The sequence below is a fragment of the Asparagus officinalis genome, unplaced genomic scaffold (genome assembly GCF_001876935.1).
Source record: "Asparagus officinalis unplaced genomic scaffold, Aspof.V1 AsparagusV1_Un106, whole genome shotgun sequence".
Classification (NCBI taxonomy): domain Eukaryota; kingdom Viridiplantae; phylum Streptophyta; class Magnoliopsida; order Asparagales; family Asparagaceae; genus Asparagus; species Asparagus officinalis.
The window spans coordinates 34,875-49,619 of NW_017972372.1; positions in this window are offsets into that span (position 1 = coordinate 34,875).

Sequence of the window (14,745 nt, forward strand, 5' to 3'; positions counted from 1 at the left end):
TTATGCACGTGCAATACACGTGGTTAAATATCATGATTAAGTATTTTTTTTAATTTATTTCTTACTAAAATTTGTTCCTTGGTTTCACTTTGATGGTTTTTGCTCAGTTATGTCCCTAAACTTTAGCATTATGATTATTTATTTTCTTTGATGTTGGTTTAAATACGCCGAATTTAAATTTTCATGTTTATAATCAAATTGACAGGAAACAATTGTAATCCGAAGCCAATTTGAATTATCATGTTATTTGGATCGACATGAAACCGAGCTTGACCTGAAAAAATATAGTGTTGCAAAAGTGAAAAATACTTCAAAAAATATCGTTATAAAAAGGAGAATGAATAATTAAAGCTTTGATAGACTTTGTTCCTAATCCTTGATAGACTTAAAAAAAACATAAACTAAAGATTAATGCTAATTCCAATATATGTTTATATGATGAAAGTATCTACATAAGCATATAAAAGTACTAAAAAGTTCATGAAAATCTCTTCTAAAAATTCCTAATTTACTCAAAAAATAAACAATTCTATAAAATATTTAGAAAACAATGTCTTTTATTCATTCTATTTTATTTTTATTGGGCCGATATCAATCCTTCTACACCTTTATCTCTTTTGATAAAATTAGATTACTTTTAAATGTTGAAAAGGGATAGTAAATTTTAATTAAAAGTTAAATTTATATATGTTAATGAAAGAATATCAAACAACTATTTTTTTTGTTAAGTTTTATAATTGTAGTCATTTATTTGTGATTAATGAAAAGAAGATTGTTAATGTTTGACATGATTAATGAAGATTAGGGTGGGTCTATATCTACTAAAACTTATACAGTTTAGTAGCAGATGTAGAAATATTTACTATATAAAAAAAATAATATGACTTCAGAAAGGTTCATTCTTATTTCCGTCCATTTAAATTGGTTGCTACAGACAATGCAACTGATCATTGGTGTGGATATAGAACTAAAAGATAGGGAAGTATTATTTTTTTTTTAAACCTTTCAATTGAAATAGGTCGCAGTTATATGACATGTCAGGGATATTATTGACACAATTTCATAAACAAATTGTGGTATGCCAAAGAAGGAGCCAAGGAGATTGTGGGCCTTTTTTTGTTGAAATTCCAGAGGTAAAACTCTCGGTCTTCTTATTCTTCTTCCCTCACTCAGCTTCTTTCTTTCTCATCCTTGCCTCCTTTTATCAGGATGCCCGAACGTGTGCTTGTACTCGACGTTGGGAGGTATATATGGGAGGGGTGGATCTTTGGCAAAATGAGTATGAGCGTGATAGATCACTTGAAGTTTTCTGTATATCTTGTTACGTCAAGCAGAAGCGGACTCAATCCACAACAAGTCGGTAAACAATGCACAAAAAACGCAACGAGCACAATCCACAATCCAAACAGCCAAGATCGATCGCAAACACAGAGAATTACGTGGTGTTGGGGTTCCGAGGGCAAACACAAACGCTGAGAGAGAAGACCAAACACAATCAAAATAATGGCACGAACACAAACAAATAAATTTTACGTGGTTCGGCAAGTTGCCTACGTCCACGGGACAAGAAGGGGATGTGTTTTCACTAATAGAGAATGAGAGTACAAATAGAGATTACAAATTCACTCAAAATCTCTCAAACAAACCTCGCAAATCTCTCAAATAAAACCCTAACCAAATTACTCAGAAAACTCTTTTTTCTGTGCACAAAACAAACCACTTTTCAACTCTCAAAAACCGTAAAATCGTGTTTGTATTTATACCAAACATAAATCCCAATCAGAACAGAAAATCGCAATCAGGCCTAAAAACCCATCGCGGTCAACCGAACACGTGGTCCGGTCGACCGACCAGAAGGCTGAAATCTCAGCTTAATCAATTACAGGGTTTCGGTTGACCGGACTAGCCTAGCGATCGACCGGACAGGGTTAGCGGTCGACCGAACAGGGTTAGCGGTCAACCGACCTAACCTCACGGTCGTCCGGACAAAAAGCCAAAAGAACACCCTGTAGTGTGCACGTTTCCGGTCGACCGACCTAAGCCCGCGGTCGACCGGACTGCATCCAAATTTCTGTCTACTTCATATTTCCTGTTTTTCGACACCGTTTTCATTGTTTCTACACGTGGTTCGGCAAGATGCATACGTTTACGAGGAGGATTTGGAGATTTTCACTATATGGAGGAGAAATACAATGGGTTATAACTCTCAAACAATCAAACTAACCCTCACCAACAAGATCTCACTCACCTACTCAGAATCTCCCTCTCAAAGTACCCAATTTTCTCTGATCAACTCTCTACAGGATTCTCCTTTTTGTTTTCTATTTATATATAAATCCTAACTCCAAAACAGAATAGGATTATGTTTTCTCGACCCAACTTCGGTCGATCGATATGCTCAATCGATCGACCGAATGCGAAACACGAAAACATGCACAAAAAAATTAACTTCAATCGGTTGACTGATAGATCCTATGGGTCGACCGTCCAGAGGAATTTACAATACTCAGGATCTCAGGATCATATCAGTCGACCGATAGGATCTATTAGTCGACTGACCAGAGAGATCTTTCAACATTTCTGGAACATGGCACCTTAGAAAACTTCAAGTTGTTTGGTGAGAAAATTCGAAGAATAATTCCGAGAACCGTATTTGGTTTTATTCTCTCTAGCTGATTTAGAAAAAGAATAATTTACAATTCTCTCAAAATAATCTCTCTCTAACAAGCTTAGAAAAAAAAATTACAAAATATTCTCAATCTGAATCCCGATTTACAAAAGAGAAGAAGATCGACAGAGATCCTCTCTTTTGTTTAATTCTGGGTTCTTCACGGTAGCGATGAAATGTCTCCCTCGATATTCGTATCGAGTTTGCTTCTCATTGACGATCCGACCACCTCATTTTGTAGAACATGGTTGATTCCTCTTGATTGACATTGAGGAGAACTTACGTGAAAAATTTAAAACTCTTGACGAGTTGATAACTCAGAGCGAGTTTAAACTCTTGAAAAAATAATTTGAACCGAAAATCAGTTAATAAGCCAATGATGAAAGCTCCAAGGACTGCTCCAAAAGATGAATGTCGATCTCTTCTTTATGTAGTTTTGATCTCCAAGATTCCAGATCGAAGATCCCCCAACTCAGCTGAGTTTTTCGTCATTTATAGGGTTTTTTAGGGGTGTAACTACCCCCTAAAATCTCTCCTTGATGGGGTGTAACCGACCCCATTTCATGGAAAACGGTTTTGAAACTGTTCAAGTGGTTTAAGGGGTGTAATCCCCCCCCCCCCCCTACCTAAAATCATAGGAGAACGGTTTTAGAACCGTTTAACTCATATTTGAACGAGTCAAACGCAAAATCTACGTTCTGGGCATGAACACTGCGTTTTGGGCTTGAACACTGCATTCTGGGACAGAAACGCAGAGTTGGAACCTGCGTTGGCGGCTGAGAATGCACAGGTCGTGCTGCATTTTGAATCTGGGTCGCAGAGGTGAGCTCTTGCATTTTAAAGTTGGAACACAGCTCTTGAGCTTTGCGTCTCGTTCTGGAACACATGTATGATTCTGCGTTTCGCTTCTGAGAGTTTGGAACGTGGCCACGAGCCCTACGTTTTGAATCTGGGACGCAGAGGTGAGCTCTGCGTCTGGATTTGAAGAGATCGTGAATTTGTAGTCTCTTTTGCTAGAACGTTACAAAGACCATCATCTTGTAATCTTTATCTTGGCTCTTTGAAAATATGAAAGTTGTCAGATTGTAACTCCCGATGTTGATTGTGAAGGCTGTTAATTAGAGCTTTCATCAGTTGTTGTGAAGGTCGTCAGATTGTAACCTTCATCGATCTAAGCGAAAGTCTTCAAATTGTAGCTTTCTGGAAGCCGTCAAATTATAACTTCTATCATCGGTGTTTGATGGGGATCAGCTATCTACAGTGATTTTTAGACAACCTACACAAGTACGTTTTGTTTAATTTTGCATCTTCTTTGAGAGAGAAATAATTACGTTTTCGTTTAATAATTCTCGGAAGCCATTTAAGAAAGAAGTAGTTCATGGTAGTGATAATGATCTCAATATTTACACGACTTTGTTTTATCAGATAGGAGGTCTATCTGCAATTAACCCACTATTATATGTCAAAATGAGTAACTGGGATCGTAATTATCTAGCTTACCACAAAATGAGGAAAAAAGGATGACCCTTAAACATCAAAGTGAGTGTGTTGACAGTGGCATACATGTTTCGGTTTGCAGGTAGGACTTTCTCAAGCTCAGGGGGTGGCCCAAGGCAAAGTGGTTAGACTGCACATTCACAGTCCATACCCTGTTCAGGTTGATGAGAACCATGGAATCAACAACCTGGTTGTCTGGAAGTAACCCATCATGGTCAGGTACTTTTCTTCTCTTTATTCTTAACGTGTTATTTTTTCTTAGTATGCCTCTAGGTTAATCCGACTCTTCGTCTGGGCTCCCATATCCAGGTTCGAAACATGACTGATTCCAGTCTTGAATATACATCATTTATTCAGACATTTACTCAATTATATAAAACATGTTTTAGTTTAAAAACACTCGTCACACACTCCTTGGAATTTATCCTACACTTCACGTCTGCTTCCTGCAACTCCCTTGCCTTGACATGAGTCAGGTTCATTTCAGCCCTTTCCCACTTTAGAAGTATGATTATAAAAGTTCATGTAGATATCTAGTTTATAAAAGTTCATGTATGATTATAAAAAAGGACGAGCGGCCAGCTCCGAAAGGGACAAACAACGATTAACCGACTGCTTGGAAGCAGCAATCAGAAGATGAGCCACTGAAGGCTTAAGGCTTGAGCTGTGCATGGAGGACCGAGTAGGCCTGTTATCGGATGTCACAAGAATCTTCAGAGAGCATGGATTAAGTGTGACTCAAGCTGAAGTCTCTGTGAACGCGGAAGTGAGTGGGAGTGGGGACCACCCACGTGAAACCGAGTGAACACCGTTTCGTTTACGCGTGATTAAGAAATCACGTGCAGTGCTTAGTTTTCTCCTTTGTTTGCGGATGCGATGGGAAACAGAGCCCACGACCCGATTTTCGTCAGCTATATAAACCTTGTACTCGTAACCTAGGTTGGCGTGCAAGTGCGAGGAGGTGTTTAGCGGCTGCGGCAGAAAAATTCGAGCAGAGTTCTTGGAGTTTGTGCGGCTGTATTTGGTGAAGAAAATCAGCGGATTTTGAGAGAGATTTTGAGCAGTCCCTTTTAGGATTTTGTGCAGCCTTTTGTTGAGAGATATTGTGTGAGGGATTTGAGAGTTTGTGTGAGGGTTTTATTTGTGAGATTCTTGTGTAAACCCTATTTGTATTCTCTCCCTCTATTAGTAGATCTCCCCCCTCCTTGCCCCGTGGACGTAGGCAATTTGCCGAACCACGTAAAAATTGGTTGTACTGCTTTTGTGTGATTTGTAATAGCTTTTAGGATCCCTCGACAGGTCAGTCCTAGAACTGATGAGAGGAAGAGCCGATATCTCACTTGGTTGAGATATCCGCTTCAGATTCTTGTCTCCTTGGTGAGACGAGAATTCTTATTGCGATCTGACTCTCTTGTTGTGCTGCCGAAGTGCTGCCGAAATTTCCGCTGCGCGCAACAAGTGGTATCAGAGCCCAGATTCCAGATCTAGGGTTTGGTTAGAGGAGTAGATCAATTTGGAGGCCCGTTTAGGACTTCGTTGGTGATAAAGGTGGGATCTTTAAACACCAAAATTAGTGTGGTGAAATATGACGGAAAAATCAACTTTGGTTTGTGGATGAGCGACGTACAGGATGCGTTAAATGCTCAGAATTTGGAAGAGACCATCATGGTCCACGAGAGGCCACCTAAATATGAAGAGGCGGTATGGGAGAAAATGAATAGGAACGCTTGTGGGGTGATCAGGTCCTGTTTGGAACAGGAGCTGAAGTATGATGTGATTGGGGTGACGTCTGCGATGAAGATGTGGGAAATTCTCAACAATAAGTACCTTACGAAGAGTGTTGAGAACAGGTTGCATTTGCTGCGTAGATTATTCAGATTCCAAATGTCCAGAGGCAACTCGCTTGTGGCTCATGTGAACAACTATACTAAGTTGTTGTCGGACTTGGCGAATGTTGATGAGAAGATATCGGATGAGTACAAGGCGATTATTTTGTTGGGCTCCTTACCGGATGAGGAGTATGATACCTTCGTGCTCACTTTGTTGAACGGGAGATCTTCTATCAGCTATAGTGAAGTGACTAACACTTTGACAAATTATGATTTGAGGAGGAAGGACAAGGAGACTTCCCGTGCTAGCACTTCAGGCGAGGCCTTGTCGACGAGAGGTAGAAGCCCATATCCGAAAGGTGGTAACAGAGGGAGGTCAAAGTCTAGAGGCCGCCACCAATTAACAAAGAACCAATGTGCATTCTGCAAGGAGCAGGGACATTGGAAGAGAGACTGCCCGAAGCTCAAGGAGAAGGAGAATGGCAAGAAAAAGGGCCCGAAGGCCAATGAGGTGAACATTGCGAAAGGCGATGATTCCGATGATTCGTGCTTTTCTCTACTAATTACTCCGGAGGTGAACCATGTGGATGCATCAGATTGGATGCTTGATTCTGGCGCTACTTTTCATGTGACCCCTAGGCAAGACTGGTTTGCTTCTTTTGAGAAAGTCGACGGGGGTGTTGTTATCATGGGAAATGATCAATCCTGTGGCGTTTGTGGGATAGGTACCGTGCGGATTAGGATGCATGATGGAGTAGTCCGTGAGTTGAAGGAGGTGAGATTTGTTCCTCAATTAAAAAAAATCTTATCTCAGTTGGAGCTTTGGAGGCGAAGGGATTCAAGGTGACTTTCGAAAACGTTGTAGCGAAGGTTACTAAGGGATCATTGGTGGTGATGAAAGGAGTCCGTAATCTGAATTTGTATTATCTGAAGGGAAGCACCGAGATTGACCAGGTTGCTTCGGCTATTTCAGAAGCGGGCATGAGCAGACTTTGGCACTATAGGTTGGGGCACACAGGTGAAAAGTCACTGCAGGTATTGTGCAAGCAGGGACTATTGAAGGGAGCCAAGAGTGGAAAGATTGAGTTCTGTGAGCACTGTGTTCTTGGCAAGAAGACGAAGTTGAAGTTCGGGACTGCCATTCATCAGACGAGGGGCATCCTGGATTACGTGCACACAGACGTTTGGGGTCCCACCAAGACTGCATCACTTGGTGGTCGACATTGGTTCGTCACGTTCGTAGATGACTATTCTAGGCGTTGTTGGGTGTACACCATGACGAAGAAGAGTGAAGTCCTAGATTTGTTTGTGGAGTGGAAGAAGAGATTAGAACTGCAGACTGGGAGAAAGATCAAGACGTTGCGATCCGACAACGGTGGTGAGTATACTTCAGACCCATTTTTGCAGCTATGTCGAGACGAGGGCATAGAGAGACACTTCACGGTTAGTCATACACCGCAGCAAAATAGGGTGGCAGAGAGGTTGAATTGGTGTTTACTGGAGAAGATCCGATGCTTATTGTCGCAGAGTGGTTTAGAGAAGATCTTTTGGGCTGAGACACTTACATATGCAAGCCACCTCATTAATAGGCTGCCTTCATCTGCGATTGAGGGGAAAACCCCTATGGAGATGTGGTCGGGAAAATCAGCACATGATTATGACCAGCTCAAGGTATTTGGGTGCCCTGCATATTATCATGTTAGAACTGATAAATTGGAACCTCGAGCTAGGAAGGCCATATTTGTAGGATTCAAGCGTGGTGTCAAGGGATACAAGCTTTGGGATCCAGTTGATAAGAAGATTGTGCTGAGTAGGGATGTCACATTCGATGAGGCTTCTATCTTGAAGCTTCCCAGCTCTCATCAGGTGGAGAGCAACCCGACAGAGGAGATATTGCAGGTGGTGGAGATCGATGCAGCTCCACATTGTCTAGATGGTACAGTATCCATGCAGGTGCCGACTGAGGTGACGCCAGGCGAGCACGACGGTAACACGGAGGATATGAGTACGAATGTGCAGGATCAGGAACCGACGGCTCAGGTTCAGGATTCAATTGCGGCTCGGAGACAGAGGAGAAACATACAGATGCCAGCACGGTATGCCGACACAATTACGTATGCACTTCCGGTGGAGAGTATCGATGAGTTAGTGCCTACTACATTCAGAGAGGCCGAGCAGAGTTCGGAGGCTGATTCGTGGCAGGGGGCTATGCAGGAGGAGATGGAATCTCTTCATAAGAACGATACATGGGAGCTTGTTGAGCTTCCAAAGGGGCGGAAGGCAATTGGTTGCAAGTGGGTATACACGAAGAAGGAGGGTATTGAGGGCACTCCATTGAGGTTCAAAGCTAGGTTGGTTGCGAAGGGCTATGCACAGGAGGAAGGTATTAACTATAATGAGGTTTTCTCTCCGGTGGTGAAGCACTCTTCGATTCGGATTTTGCTAGCTTTGGTGACACAGTATGGATTAGAGTTAGATCAGTTGGATGTGAAAACAATATTTCTTCATGGTGATCTTGATGAAGAAATATATATGACTCAGCCATTGGGATTCTGAGCTGCAGGGATTTCTTCATGGTGATCTTGATGAAGAAATATATATGACTCAGCCATTGGGATTCTGAGCTGCAGGGAAGGAAAAATTAGTTTGCAGAGAAATATATATGACTCAGCCATTGGGATTCTGAGCTGCAGGGAAGGAAAAATTAGTTTGCAGATTGAAAAAATCACTATACGGTTTGAAACAGTCTCCTCGACGGTGGTATAGGCGATTCGATGGTTTTATGCTTGGTCATTCGTACACTCGGAGCCAGTTTGATCCTTGCGTATATTTTCGCAAGTTGAAAGGAGGTGCGTACATTTATTTGTTGCTCTATGTCGATAACATGTTGGTTGCCTCTATTTCCAGGTCGGCTATAGATGAGTTGAAAGTTCAGCTTTCAAATGAGTTTGAGATGAAGGACTTGGGTGAGGCCAAACGCATTTTGGGAATGGAGATCGGCAGAGACAAGAAGAAGAGCAGAATTTGTTTGGCTTATTTGAAGAAGGTTCTACAGCGATTCCATGTTAGCATGGATACGAAGCCAGTTAGTGTACCATTGGGAGCCCATTTGAAGCTTTCAGCTGGTCTTTCACCAAAGTCAGTTGAAGATCGTGAGTTGATATCGAAGACTCCATATGCGAGTGCGGTTGGGAGCTTGATGTACGCGATGGTATGTACGAGGCCGGATTTGTCACAGGCGGTAAGCATGGTTTCGAGATACATGCATGATCCAGGAGTGGGTCATTGGGACGCCGTGAAATGGATTTTGAGGTACATTCGAGGTACGCTCAATGTTGGTTTAGTTTATGAGCGGGACACTACAGGTGGGCAATCATGCGTTGGTTATGTTGATTCGGATTATGCCGGGGATTTGGATAAGCGCCGGTCTACTACGGGGTATGTGTTTACTTTGACCCGTGCGCCGGTGTGTTGGAGAAGCACCTTACAGTCAACAGTGGCTTTGTCTACGACGGAGGCAGAGTATATGGCAGTTACGGAGGCTGTGAAGGAGGCTATTTGGCTTCGAGGACTTTTGGAGGAACTTGGTATATCGCAGAGGTCCGTCACTATTCATTGTGATAGCATGAGTGCTATCTATTTGGCGAAGAATCAGGTAGAATCAGGTTTTTCATGCGTGGACGAAGCACATTGACGTTCGTTATCACTTCGTTCGGGATGTTCTTGAAGATGGCGATGTGGAAATTGTGAAAGTCCACACGAAGGATAATCCGACGGATATGCTCACTAAGGTGGTTCTGAGCAACAAGTTTGATCATTGTAGAAGCTTGTTTCACATTCGTGATTGTTGAGGCCGTTGGCGGCCATTTTAGTGAATTACGTTCGGCTTGATTCCTTGGGCAAGAGGATACGTAGGCAGTCTTTCAGATGCAGCCGGGTTTGGATTAGTTGATGGGGGTGAGATTGTTCGGACTCTCGTTCGGGTTTTCGACTTGTTGTTGATTGAGTTCGTACTGGACACAACAAGTGGGACATTTGGTTGCTTTGGTGTCGGCTCAGTTTTGGGAAAAACTTCACCGAGGTGGAGAATTGTGAACCAGACCTGATAAGGCCCAGGCCCACGAATAACATGCAGGGGAATTGTTTGTTCGGATTTTGAGTCGGTTTCAAACTCTCACGCGTTTTCTCTCTGTTACCTATATAAACAATTGTTTATTAGGTTTTCTTTTGTGCAAAAGGAGGTGCGAAGGAGTTTGATGCAAAGTTTTGCGGCTGCAGACAAAATCAATTGCGTCTGCGGAGGAAAAGAAAAAGCAGAAGCTTGAGGAGTTTTCAGCAGCCGTCAAGAGGGTTCTGAGCATCTTTTGTAGAGAGAGTTTGTGCTTTTAGGATCCCTCGACAGGTCAGTCCTAGAACTGATGAGAGGAAGAGCCGATATCTCACTTGGTTGAGATATCCGCTTCAGATTCTTGTCTCCTTGGTGAGACGGGAATTCTTTTTGCGATCTGACTCTCTTGTTGTGCTGCCGAAGTGCTGCCGAAATTTTCGCTGCGCGCAACATTCTCCACAAGAGGATCTCAAGCTGTGAATGTTTTCTATGTTACTAATGCATCAGGATCGAACCCAGTTGAGCCGATGACGATCATCTTAAATTTAGTTCCTCTAACCATTAGATCAAAACTTCAAAGTTATGATAAGGATCGAGGATTATAGTTTTATATTAATTCTAACATACCCCTGCAGGTTGAGCGCCCTTTTTATGGGTCGAAACCTAGACTCACGTAGCGGTGTTAATTTTTAAAAATCCGCATTTAATTTGTGGCCGGTGGGATTTGAACCTGGGTTGCTCAGATACCATCTTAAATTTAGTTCCTCTAACCATTAGACCAAAACTCCAAAGTTATGGTAAGGATCGAGGATTATAGTTTTATATTAATTCTAACATAAGTTTTGGTAAGGATCGAGGATTATAGTTTTATATTAATTCTAACACACACTCACCCACGCAACGTAGGTATGCCCATAGTTTGTTTAGATAGTATTTATATGCAGGGCCATGATTATTCCCCTGAAAAGTGGCGGGCGATGTTCATGCAAGACTGAAGTTTAGAAATCATGTAGAAAATGTAGCATATTTCTATAGGTTATTTTTTCAACATTGCTTTAATTTGGTGATTAATCATGCAGAGGTCTCTGAAACCACCTATTTCCTTTTTGCTAGTCTGGGATTAAACTTAGCTAGATGACTATGATTATAGACTTTAGTTCTGGTTAGTTCTGGTCATTCTTAGGAATGGGTGAATAAAGTTTTAAGCTATGTTTGGCAAAACCTCTCTGAATCAAGCTCGGTTTTGTCATGGCCCCAAATTTGTGTCCAAAATTTGATCAATGTTGGCCCAGTTTTCCTTATGCCTAAGAGCACGCGCATGCACAGGCGCCCAGGGAAAAAACCCCCAAAAAAATGGTTTATGTGTAGGATGCTTAGGATAAAACTCGGCCAAAAATGTTTTATATCTAGGCAAACAACAACCCAAATATACCTCAAAAATATTATATTGTTCAATATTTACTAAGGACTTCTCCTTCAAGAAAATATTTACTGAGGACCACGAACTGAGAGTTTGGATGAAATTGGGTGCGGACGTTCGTGTTGAGAAGGGCATCTGATGAGCCCACGGGACAAGCTGCAGCAATCATGACGGAGGTTCTAGTTAATGCTGAATGCAGTGGTCTTATCAGTGCAGTTCAAAAAAAAATTTACTTCTCCAGCAAATGGCCCTCCGCCTCTCACGACCACTTCTCACTCAACTAACCTTCCCTCAGTCTCTAATCTCCTGCATTCAGAGTAACGACGCATGTATTAGCGTCCAGAAGCCTCCTTTTCATCGGAAGAACACGATGTAGATATGAAAGGTTTCGTTTCTGTTTGATCTTTTCTTCTTTTACAGAGCGTAGGTCAGATATGTCACATGTATTCAGGTTCACATAGCAATGTAAGATGTATCCAAAAGTTGATTTTTGTACAATCTTCAAGGATAGATGCACAGAAGATCGAACGCGGATAGAGATATCATGACCAATGTAAAGTTGTAGTTCTTTTTGAGGGATTTTGTGTTGTTGTTCAGATGCTTTATCTTCGTTCTGCCTGTATTTGCACTGTAATGTTCTTCAAGTTGATGAATCCATTGTATTACTTATCTACTCTCCATTTTCCTGACTATTGTTTCTTTTTAATGTGAATGTAATGCAACTAATTTTGTGTTGTATAAAATTTTTAAAGAATATCCAACTTGACCCAGTTTATAGACCATGTGTTCTCTTGACTAGGATTTACCCAAACTTGATTGATAGTTTGGCGTGTAAACTCAACGTTAGTGATAATACCTCAATCTTGAACACTCTAACCAAAATTTAAGCCAAAATGACTTGTTTAGAACCACTGTCCTAATTAATGAAATGAAGCCTCTCTTACATATCATTTATTTCTTAAGATTTGCTTGCATGTTACAGAACCTAGAACGTAGGTACAATATGTATCCCTGTTACATGCACTTCATAGCAATAAAAGTCCAATCATGGAAAACCTCACTTTAAAGGGCTGCAGCCTGAATTCACTTCTGCGGCGAAAATACCACATCAACTTTGACTTCCTGCCACGACAAGTTCCTTCGATGACTCCTGTTCTCCGAACCCGAGAATCCCCCGAGCTTTTCAGGCTGAGGAGTAAGAAAGTTATGGCTGCTCGTCTGTAACTGAACTACTTTGATCATGGACGTGTCTTCAGAGAGACACTTGTAGCTCTGCTTAATCTTTCTTCTCTGGAGTTTTCGACATACAAAAGGAATCAATCCCTCCATTATGATGTCTCTAAACTCGCAGAGAGTTCTTATATATACATGAGGATCAACTTTGACTGGTTAATTGCTTAAGGAAGTTGTTTAGTTATGTAAATGATTTATTCAGTGGTCTAATCTTGGATTGGGACAAGGATATTTGAAGGTTAGGTAGTTTTAGTGTAACTCTCTGGGAGTTCTTGATACATACATGAGGGTTGACTTTTATAGTTTAGTTGCCTAAGGAATCAGTGTAGTATGTAAATGATTTGTTTAATGCCCTCAATTTGGATTGACACAAGGATAGTTGGATGTTAGGTAGCTTTAGTGTTGTCATGAGTGAAAGTTAATCAAAGAAATTTGTGAAAAACTGACATATGGCATGAAGCATGCTCCAATTTACATACTTTATACTTGTAGTTTTTTGCTCCTTGAAAAAGATTGATGGATTATTTCTTACTGAATGAGGATGCGGATATATAGTTTCAGATTGATGGAGTATCTTAGATATGTTACAGCAGTTGACTTTAGAAATTTTATAAAGTAACATAACTCAAAGTTGTAAGTTTCTCAACTCTCTTATTTTATCCTAAACAGCTACCATCGTTTACTTTTTGTTTAGAACAATTTTTCACTTTAGCCCTATTTAAATTTTTTATTATTAAAATCGACCCTTTTTTCTTTTATTTACCAAAACCGACCCGATTTCTTGATTAGCGGCTTAATCACATTCCTAATTAGTCGGGGTTGCCAACCCCGACTATTTAGGATATTAATTTTTAGGGTTTAAGGCTTCTAATTAGGGTTTAAGACCCTCCTAAATAGTCGGGGTTGGCAACCCCGACTAATTAGGAATGTGATTAAGCCGCTAATCAAGAAATCGGGTCGGTTTTGGTAAATAAAAGAAAAAAGGGTCGATTTTAATAATAAAAAATTTTAAAAGGGCTAAAGTGAAAAATTGTTCTTTTGTTTAATAACTTTCTTCTCATCCAATTTAAATTAAAAGATAAAAATGTAATGCTCGTGTGCAGTTGTTTATTGTGAGTCATACATAAATCATTCATTAATTACTTCATCAACTAATCCTCTTGTTAGATGAAGGCAGGGTTGTCTGACATTTGCATTTGAATAGATCTCTTCCAACTGTACCTGAAGACAAAAGATTGTTGTAAAATGTTTACCAAGTCTTTTGGTTTTTTTGTACCATTATCTTATTGCTTTCTCTTTGATCTTCTCAATGGTGATTTTCTTTGATTTGTTTAGCTTGATGAATCAGATTAGCTCATGGTCATCAGATACTTGGTTCTGACATATATCTGATGCTGTGCATATGCCTCATATCTGCTCTTCATAATCTTTCCAAAATTTTCTTTCTGATCTATATTTAAGGCTCATCTAGTCCCCTAATAGACATAAATTCTCCTTAAAAGGTGATTACAGAGTCCAGGTTGTTTTCATCTATGGGTTTATGTGAAATATAACTGTGCATTGAAAATGTTTAAAAAAACTAAAGGATACTTTTGAGAAATAAGGGCCTTAGACCGATTTATTATTTACAGTTGACCGGGTAGAAATTGTTACCGCACCAGAAGTAGAGATGCAATTCTGTACGGGTTAAATTTTAGACCACGATGTTCTGTATTATTCATGTAAATCGCGCTCTACAGATAACAAATAATGTTTGCTTATTTCCTATCTTAAATTATGTTCAACTTGAGTAAAATTTTAAACTTATACTTTATATAACATACATTACTTACAAAACAAACAATAGCTCAGTGATTATTGTTCTTCTTGTAACTAACAAAAAAAAAAGTAATTATTGTTCTTTCTGAACATAAAATCCTGAGTTCAAAACTAAAAAGAGGCTAATCAGTCTGAGTCATAATGTTTAACAACTTTACAGTAACAATACACT